This window comes from Propithecus coquereli, unplaced genomic scaffold (assembly GCF_000956105.1).
Source record: "Propithecus coquereli isolate 6110/MARCELLA unplaced genomic scaffold, Pcoq_1.0 Scaffold83, whole genome shotgun sequence".
Lineage (NCBI taxonomy): Eukaryota > Metazoa > Chordata > Mammalia > Primates > Indriidae > Propithecus > Propithecus coquereli.
Genome location: NW_012154507.1, coordinates 7,125,444 through 7,135,824, shown reverse-complemented (window position 1 = coordinate 7,135,824; position 10,381 = coordinate 7,125,444).

Genomic DNA, 10,381 nt, shown 5'->3' with positions numbered 1-10,381 from the left:
TTTTACCATGGTTGATTTAAAGTCTATTTTATCTGAGAATGGCTACATCTTCTCCCTTTTGGTTCTCATTTGCATGGAACATTTTTTCCATCCCTTTACCTTGAGTCTGTGTGAGTCCTTGTGGGTTAGCATTTCCTGGAGACAACAGATACTTGGGTGGTTTTTTCATTCACTCAGCCAGTCTCTTTTAAGTGGGGTATTCAGACTGTTCATGTTGAGTGTTAGTATGGATATGTGGGTTGCTGTTCTGTTCATCCTGTTGGGTGATACCTTATTTTGTTTCTCCTCTTGTGCTATTGTTTTATAAGAGCTGTGTGCTTTAACTTTTGGGTGTTTTTAAAATAGTGGTGGGTATCTATTGTGCTGTTCTATGTATAATGTAGTTCTGAGTATTTCCTGTAGGGCAGGTCTAGTAGTGACAAATTCCCTAAGTGTTTGCTTATCTGGAAAAGTCTTTATTTCTTCATCATTTGTGAAACTTAGTTTTGCAGGATTCAAAATTCTTGGCTGGCAGTTCTTCTGTTTAAGAAGACTAAAAGTGGAGCCCCAATCCCTTCTGGCTTGTAAGGTCTCTGCTGAGAAGTCTGCTTGTAAGCTTGATGGGTTTTCCTCCATAGGTTAGTTGTTGCTTTTGTCTTGCTGCTTAAAGAATTTTCTCCTTCATTTTTACTTTGGCCAAATTGATGACTACGTGTCTTGGAGATGTCCTATTTGCTCTGAATCTTTCCAGTGTTTGACCGTCTTGTATCTGGATATCTGAATCTTTGGTGATAGCACGGACATTTTCCTCAATTATTCCCTCCAATAGATTTTCCATGCTTTATACTTTTTCTTTTCCCTCAGGGATTCCTGTAATTTGTATGTTAGTTCACTTCACATAGTGTGAGTGAGTGATATTTCTGAGTGAGTGATCATTCTTCTTTATTCATTTTTCTGCATATTTGACTGGGTTAGTTCAAGAGCCTTGTCTTCAAGCTTTGAGATTATTTCTTCTGCTTTGTTTAGCCTGTTGTTGAAGCTTTCTGCTGTATTTTGAAATTCCCTAAGTGACTCTTTCATTAAGTTCTATTATATCCTTTCTTATGTTGTCTAGCTCTTTAGTGACATTTTCTTCATTGATTTCCTGAAATATTTTTTGGCTTCTTTTTGTTTGTTTTCAACTTTCTCTTTAATTCTCTTTATCTTACTTGCCATCCATATTCTGAATTCTATGTGACATTTTGACAATTTCATTTTGGTTGGGGTTCATTGCAGCAGATCCATTGTGTTCCCTTGATAGTGTCTAATTGGTTTGTTTTTTAATGTTGCTGGAGTTCTGCTTGGTTTTGATCATCTGAATCCTCTTCTCTCAGCTCAGGGCTGATAGATTAGCAGTGCACCTGTTCTCCTTTGCTGGAAACTCTCCTCCTTAGAAGGAGAGGTCCCTAGATGGTGTTTTGTGTCCTACTCTGGAAGATTGACCTGGCAGGGGAGGGGCAGATGCACTGAAAACCTTTAGTGAAACTTTTCTGTTTTGTCTCATTCCCCTGTGATTGTCACAGTTGAAGCTGGTGCTGGATGATCTTTGGAGTGGTGGGTAGTTCCCCAGGCTGCTTTTAGAAGGGTGAGTTGGGGGCTGGGTTAGATCCTCTCCACAGAGGCTGGTGTTGTGGCGGATTGTTGTGTTTGGGTCTCCCCACAGAAGTGACAGGGGCAGCTGAGTGAAGCTATCTAAGCAGTGGTTGTGGGTGTCTGGACTGTGGGTGTTTAGTTGAACTAGGTCCAGGTGCGAAGGCAGCTGAAGGCTGGCGAGTCCCTGGAGAAGTGTTAGATTTTGGGATTGTTCCTGCTAGGTAGCCAATGGGAGCCTTGGGAGTGGGACTGTGAGGCTTGATGTCAACAGGGAACCTTGGAGCCAGGGCTAGGTGGCAGAGTTGTAGCCTTGGGAGTAGAGCCTCAGGCCCAGTGGCTGTGGTGGAGACTTGGGCATCTTCTAGACTTTTTACGGTTTCAGGTCTTACGTTTAAGTCTTTAATACATCTTAGTTAATTTTTGTGTATGATAATAGATAAGGATCTAGTTTCATTTTTCTGCATGAGGCTATCCAATTTTTCCCAGCACCATTGATTGAATAAGGTGTCCTTTCCCCAGTGTGTGCTTTTGTCTGCTTTGTGAAAGATCAGTCAGTTGTAGGTAATTGGCTTTATTTCTGGGTTCTCTATTCTGTTCCATTGATCTATGTGTCTACTTTTATACCAATACTATGCTGTTTTGGTTAGTATTGCCTTATAATATAATTTGAAGTTGGGTAATGTGATGCCTCTCAGAGTTGTTCTTTTTGCTTAGGATTGTTTTGGCTATTTGGGCTCTTTTTTGTTTCCATATGAATTTTAGGATTATTTTTTATATTTCTGTGGGAAAATGATGTTGGTATTTTGATGGGAATTGCATTGAATCTGTAGATTACTTTTGACAGTATGGACATTTTAACAATATTCTTCTAATCCATGAAGATGGGGCGCTTTTCCATTTGTTTATCATCTATGATGAAATCTTTCTATTTTGATGTATGCATTGATTGCTATTAGTATAAACTTCCCTCTTAGCACTGCTTTTACTGTACTTCATAGGTTTTGTTTCAATTTTCATTTGTTTCAAATTTAAAAAAATTTCCTCAATTTCTTCCTTGACCCAGTGATCATTTGAGAGCACGTTTAATTTCTGTGTATTTGAACAGCTTCCAAAGTTTGTCTTTATCAATTTCTTTTATTCCATTGTGGTCTAAGATAATTGACATCATTTGCTTTTTCTGTTTTATTTTTTTGTCAAGACTTATTTTGTGTCCTATCATATGGTCTATTCTAAGCATGTTCCATGTGCTGATGAGAAGAATGTGTATTCTGTAGCTGTTTGATGAAATGTTCTGTACTGTTAGGTTCATTTGGTCTGAAGCACAGTATAAATCCAATGCTTCTTTGTTAATTTTCTGTCTAGATGACCTGTCTAATGCTGATAGTAGAGTATTGAAGTCTCCACCTATTTTATTGGAGTCTATCTCTTCCTTTATATCTAATGATATTTGCATTAAATATTGCATGTTCGTGTTGCATATATGTTTAGAATTGTTATATTTTCTTGATGAATCGATCCTTTTATCATACAATGACCTTATTTGTCTCTTTTACTGTTCTTGACTTAAAGTCTGTTTTATAAATATTGCTACTCCTGCATAATTTGTTTTCTGTTTGCGTGGAATATCGTTTCCCATCCCTTTACTTTCAGTCTCTGTGTGTCTTTACAGGTGAGATGAATTTTCTTTTATGTAGCATATGGTTAAGTCATTTTTTCAAAACTCCATTCACTTCATATCTTTTAAGTAGAAGATTTGATATGTTTACATTTAAGGTTGTAATTGATGTGAGGGCTTATTCCTGTCATTATATTAATTAATTTCTGTTGTTTTATATATCCTTTGTTCCTTTTTTTCTCTATTATTTATCATTGTGGTTTGGTGATTTTCTGTAGTGGTAACATTTGAGTACTTACTCTTCCATATTTGTGTGTTTGCTCAACCAGTGGGTTTTATAATTTTATGTGTTTTCATGATAGATACCATCCTTCAGCTTCTAGGTCTAGGACTCCCTTAAGAGTTTCTTGTAGGGCCAGTCTGGTGGTGATGAATTCTGTCAGCTTTTGCTTGTTTGGGAAAGATTTTATTTCCCCTTTATTTATGAAGGATAACTTTGCTGGTTATGGTATACTTGCTGGCAGTTTCTTTTCTTTCAGCACTTTTGAATGTCTTATCTCATTCTCCTATGGCCTGTAAGGTTTCTTCTGAGAAATCTGCTATTAGTCTGATGGTCCTTATAAGTGACCAGACACTTTTCTCTTCCTGTATTTATTTATTGATTGATTGATTGAGATGGGGTTTCACTATGTTGTCTAGGCTGATGTTGATCTGCTGGCCTCAAGTGATCCTCCTGTCTCAGCCTCCCAGGTAGCTGTGTGCTACTGGGCCTGGCTCTCTTGCTGCTTTTAGAATTCTTTGTCTTTGACTTCTGACAGTTTGACTATCATGTGCCATGGAGGAACCCTTTTGAATTGTATCTATTTTGGGATCTCTGAGCTTCCTGTATGTGGATGTCTAAATCTCTCACTAGACTTGGAAAGTTTTTAGCTATTGTCTCATTAAATAGATTTTCTATCCTTTTTATTTTCTCTTTGCCTTCTGGGACCCCAAAAATTCAAATATTTGGTCACTTTATGGTGTTCCATGTGTACATAGGCTTTTTCACTCTCCTTGTCTGGCTGGGTTAATTCAAAAGACCTCTCTTCACATTCTGAAATCATTTCTTCTGTTTGAGCTAATCTATTGTTGAATTTTTCAAATGTATTTTTAATTTCATTCAATAAATTTTTCTGTTTTAGAATTTGTATTTATCTTTTGTAAATTTCTCATTTATGTCCTGAATTGCTTTTCTGATGTCATTGTATTTATCTGTGTTCTCTTGTATCTCACTGAGCTTCTTTAATATCATTATTTTGAATTTTTTTTGAGACAAGATCTTGCTCTGTTGCCTGGACTAGAGTACAGTAACATCATCGTAGCTCCCTGCAACCTCAAACTCCTGAGCTCAAGTGATTCTCCTGTGTCAGCCTCCCATATAGGTGGGCCTACAGGTATGCACCACCGTGCCCAGCTAACTTTTTTTTTTTTTTGTGGTAGAAATAGTTTTGCTATGTTGCCCAGGCTGGTCTTGAATTCCTGATCTCAGGTGATTCTCCCACTTTGGCCTCCCAAAGTGCTAGGATTATAGGTGTGAGCCACCATGTCCAGCCTATTTTGAATTCTTGATCTAGGATTTCATAAATTTCTTTTTGATTGGAATCTCCTTGCTGGAGACTTATTGTGTTCCTTTGGAGGTGTCATATTTCCCTTTTCATGTTTTTTGTGTCATTACATTGATGCACATATGGTGTAATAGTTGCTTCTTCCAATTTTTTGAATTTGCTTTTGTAGGGGAGGGCTCTTTCCTGAAGATGTATCTGTGGTGTTGGTTGGGTAGGGCACTTGGCTTTGATTCTGGGTGTGTGCAGTAGTATAGTTTCCATATGATTTCTTTGGCTATAAACAGCATTAGTGTCTGTGACTTCCTCAGTGACTTAGGGTGCAGTTGTTAGTGGAGGCTGTGGTTAAGTTTTCCTGGGAATGGGGATACCAGGTGGGCTAGTCCTTGGGCCCAGTGGTGGCAATGGTGGGCCAAACATGCCTGAACTTGGGCCCCAGGGCAACAAACACTGGTACTGGTGTTAGTAGGTCCAGGTGGGCCAGTTTTGGGCCCTCCAAGTGGCTTGCTTGGGTGGCTGTAGTGGCAGTGGTGGGGCAGGAGGTGGATGGGTCCTTGGGCTCCTGGTTAGCAGGTGTGGCCTGGGTAATTGCAGTAGCAATGGTGAGACAACCCTCTGGCTCCCAAGTGGTCTGGGTTGGTGTTGGCAGTGGCTGTGACAGGCCTGCAGGTTGTACATGCAGGTGGGTTTCAGTTATAGTGGGAACAGCAGGTTGGGTGGGCTCAGCTGCCAGTGGTAGTGGACAAGGCTGGGCAATCTCCAGCCCCCTGGATGGTGTGCTCAAGCACTGGAGTGTGGAGCTAGGTAGGCTGGACCTGTCCTTAGGTCACCCTATGGTGCTTGCCTTGCAGATATTGGCTATGATAGGCAAGGGTGGTGTGATCCTCAGGCCCCTGGCAGAATGCTTGGGTGGAGGGGACAGTGGTTTTGCTGTCACCCTGCTACAAGGGAGGTTGGGGTTGTTTTAATGGCAGCAGCTATAAGCAGGTAGCTTGCGGGGAGCATGTGCTTCTACCTCAGCTGGCTGCTGCAGGCAGGTAGCCTGTCTTCAGGGTGCTTGTAATTATGCATCAGCAATGTTGCTGGGGGAAGCAAGATTACTATCAGTTGCTTGTGTTTCAGCCCTAGTGGTGGCAGCCAAAAGTGGCAGCAGTGGGGGTTTGTCCTTGGGTTGTGAAGTATGTTGTGGCTCTGTTGCTGGGGGCAGCAGTGTCACTGTCACTGCTCATGCTTTGGTCCTCATGGCAGCAAACACGGTGGCAGCTGTGGGCTTAGAATGTCAATGTTACTCCAGGGATGTGGTGATGCAGGGGCTGTTGGGTACCAGGGCAGGATGCAGTTTGGTGGGAACTGCACACTCAAAATGGCGCCATGTTGTAGCTGCTAGGACTTAGTGGGGGAAGAAGGTGGGACCCAGTGTGAGCTCCGTCTCTGGGGCAATGCCATCATGCAGTCTTCAGGCAGTTTTCTGTGTTGGTCTCATGGCCCACAAGGGGTGAGGGGCTTTCCAATGGCTAGGATTATAGGCGTCTGCAGTGGGAATGTGGACCACTGGGAGTGGGGATCTCTCACTTGCCCTTTTCCTGCAATGGGGAGCCTCTCCAGTCTCCCAGCATATCCTGGCTGAGCAGGCCGCCTCACTTTCTTCTTTCTCTAGTTTAAGGTAAAGGCTGTGGTCAATGATTTGAGACCATTCTTTTCTAATGTAAGTGTTTAGTGCTACAAATTTTTCTAAGAGTGCTGCTTTAATAGCATATTCATTTTGAAATGTTGTATTTTAATTTTGATTCAGTTCAACATAGTTTGTTTCCCTTTTGAATTTTTTCTTTGATCAATGAAATTTTTAAAATTGTCTTAGTTTTCAAATATCAGGGGACATTTTTTAACTATCATCTTGTTCCTGATTTCTAATTTAATTTAACTGAGGCCAGAATATGTTTTGTATGACTTGCATCCTTTTAAATGTATAGAGCCTTGTTTTATAGCCCCAAACATGATTGATCTCGGTAAATGTTTTGTGTGTACTTGAAAAGAACGTGTATTCTGCTGCTGTTGGGTAGAATGTCCTATAAATGTTACATGGAATGTTCTATAAATACCAATTTGAGTTTGTTGATAGTGTTCAATTTTTCTATTGATGTGTCTGTGGTAAGCAGTCCCCCAAAGATTTCCATACCCTAAACTCCAGAACTTATGAATAGGTTACTTTACATGGCAAAGGGACCTTGTAGACATGATTTAGGATTCGAGGATATTGAGATGAAGAGGGGATCCTGGATTGTCTAATCACATGGGTCTTTAACTGTAGAGAATCTTTCTAGGCTGTAATCAGAGGGAGAGGTAACAATGAAAGAATGGTCAGAGAAGTACAATGTGGCTGGCTTTGAAGGTGGAAGAACGGGGAAATGAACTAAAAAATGTAGGAGACCTCTAGAGACTGGAAAAGATACAGAAGCGGAGTCAGTAAGAGAATCTGAAACCATACCAGTGAATTTTTCTGTATTCTCATATATCTGTTGGTTTATCTTGGACTTTGAATGGATCTTCCATCCATGCATGATTTTGTAACATTACGCCTTGCTCATTCTAGGAGAGACTCCAGAAAGGACTGCAGATCTGCTGACGTCTTGACTTTAGCCCACTGAGATCTGTGTTGGACTTCTGACCTACAGAACTGTAAGCTGGTAAATTTGTATTGCTTAAACCAGCAGTCCCAACCTTTTTGACACCAGGACTGGTTTCATAAAGAGGACAATTTTTCCATGGATTTGGGGGGTGGTGATGGTTTCAGGATGATTCAAGTGCATTATGTTTACTGTGTAGTCAAACCTCTCTGCTAGTGACAATCGGTATTTGCAGCTGCTCCCCAGTACTAGCAACACCACCTCAGCTCCACCTCAGATCAGCAGGCATTAGATTCTCATAAGGGGCACACAACCTAGATCTGTAAACTGCGTGTGCAGTTTACAGCAGGGTTTGTGCTCCTATGAGAATCTAATGCTGCCACTGATCTGACAGAAGGTGGAGCTCAGGCAGTGACGTAAGAAATGAGGAGTGGCTGTAAACACAGATGAAGCTTCGCTCACTTCCTGCCACTTACCTCCTGCTATGTGGCCCAGTTCTTAAACAGGCCTGCAGCCAGGGGGTTGGGGGACCGCAGGCTTAAACAACTAAGTTCATGGTAACGTGTTATAGCAACAAGAAAAAACTAATACATTTGCCAGTGTAGTTAACATTTCCAGTGTTCTTCATTTCTTTTGTTTAGATCTAGGTTTCCAATTGGTATCATTTTCCTTCTGTGTAACATTTCCTTTGACAGTTTTTATAGGGAAGGCCTACTAGCAATGTAATATTTCAGCTTGTTTATGTCTGAAAAAGTCCTTATTTCATCTTCGTTTTTTAACGATACGCTCACTGAGTAAAGAATTCTAGGCTAGTAGTTTTATTTTCTTTCAGCACTTTCTAGATGTCATTCGAGTATCTTGTATTCTTCATGACGAAAAGTCTGCTGTCATCTTGTTTCTCTGTAGATAATGCCTTTTTCTCTGGCTGCTGAAACATGAGTGGGATTTATATTTTAAACCATTGTGGTTTAACTTTGTGGTTTAAGATACCACAAAAAAATCCCTTTTTTTTTTTTTTGGTGAAAAATGGACCAAATAAAACCAGGCTGACAAAAATTGGATTTGTAGGCTAACTATATATAATATATAGTAATGATTCTCAAAATTTTGGTTCCAGGACCACTTTGAACTCTTATGATTAGAGGACTTCAAAGAGATTTTTGTTTATGTGGATTATACCTATAAATATTTACCATGCATAGGTTAGAATTTGAAACCAAGAACTTTTAAAGTATTTATATATTTTGAAATACCAATAATACTATTACTATTTTGCGAAAAATTCATATTTTGTAAAACAAAATATCTAGTAAGAAGGCCTATAAAAAAATCTCTTTAATGTCTGACTTAATAGAAAATAGCTGGATTATTCCATCATCATCTATGTTCACTCTGTTATGTATTGTTTTGGTTGAAGCATATAAAGAAAACCTGGCCTCACATAAATAGGTAAGTATTGTAGTTGGAAAAGGGAAGAGTATTTTAGTATCTTTTTTTGATATGGATATTCTTCATTGATACTAAACCAAATCCAACAAGTAGTAGTTTCTTAAAGGTAGGTTGAAATGTGGAATCTGAAACCATACCAATGAACTTTTTTGTACTCTTATATATTATCTGTTGGTGGTCTATCTTGGACTTTGAATGGATCTTCCATCCATGATTAATTTTTAGCATCATGCATTGGTCATTCAGAAAATATTTGTTACTGGGTTATACAGATTTTCTAGTTGTTGATTATATACCATTATGCAATATTTTAAAATCACATTCATAAATATAATCAATTATTTAACCCCAAAAGTCTTTAAATATTGGGAAGCTGTCAAGTCACAGTGGCAGACACAGGTTTTCAAAATTCTAACTTTTTCTTGAAAGCTTGCATCTGGTCATTGACAACAAATATAGCCAGTTTTTGAAATTATAGGCTCACTTCATTTTCAAGAAAATGTTCAGATATTAAAGTCTGAATAACTATATTTTGTCCATCGTTATTTCCAGTAAAAATTTTGTTCCATGAAGAAAGAAGTTAGTTTAACACAGTCAAATTACGTAAGTGCTTTTCCTTGAGACAGCCATCATATTTTGGTAAGGAGCAAAAGTGGCTTATATGCACTTCTATTTCATTGCATAGAATATTAAGATGTGTATGAAAGGGTTAAGAGTGTATAACAATTTTTATTGCTTCATTAAGCATCAAGGAAGTTCTTAAGTGAATGTCCACCGTCCCCCCTACCATTCAGATTGTGTGGTCGAGAAAAATACAGTGACTGTTAGTGTAGTTTGGTGCTATTGTTTTGATTCATACTAAGATACCACCGGTTTTACTCACCATTACTTTTATGGAATCAATGGAAATGTGAACATAGTGAAAAAGGCAAATAATACATTCTAATGAAATTATATTACTTAACCTCATGGACCCACTGAAATGGGTCTTGGTGACTCCTAGGTTCCATGAACTATACTTTGAGAAATGCTAATATATATGTGCCATTTATTCAACCAGGTATTACACTTTGCATGGAGTATTTCTCAATTTGACCTCACGGGTCCCATAAGATTATATAGCATGAGACCTTAGAGGGAAAGATGAGTGATACGGTTTTGATGTTTGTCCCCTCCAAATCTTATGTTGAAATTTGACCCCCAATGTTGGAGGTAGAGCCTAGTGGAAGGTGTTTAGGTCATGAGGGCTGATCCCTCATGAATGGCTTGGTGCTCTCCCCATGGTAATGAGTGAGTTCTCACTCTATTAGTTTGTATGAGAGCTGTTTGTTTAAAAAAACGTGGCCCCTCCCCATTCTCTCTGGCTCCTTCTCTTGCCATGTGACATTGCCTGCTCTGTCTTTGCCTTCTGCCTTGATTGGAAGCTCCCTGAAACCCTCACAAGAAGCGGACACACTGGCACCATGCTTCTTGTACAGCCT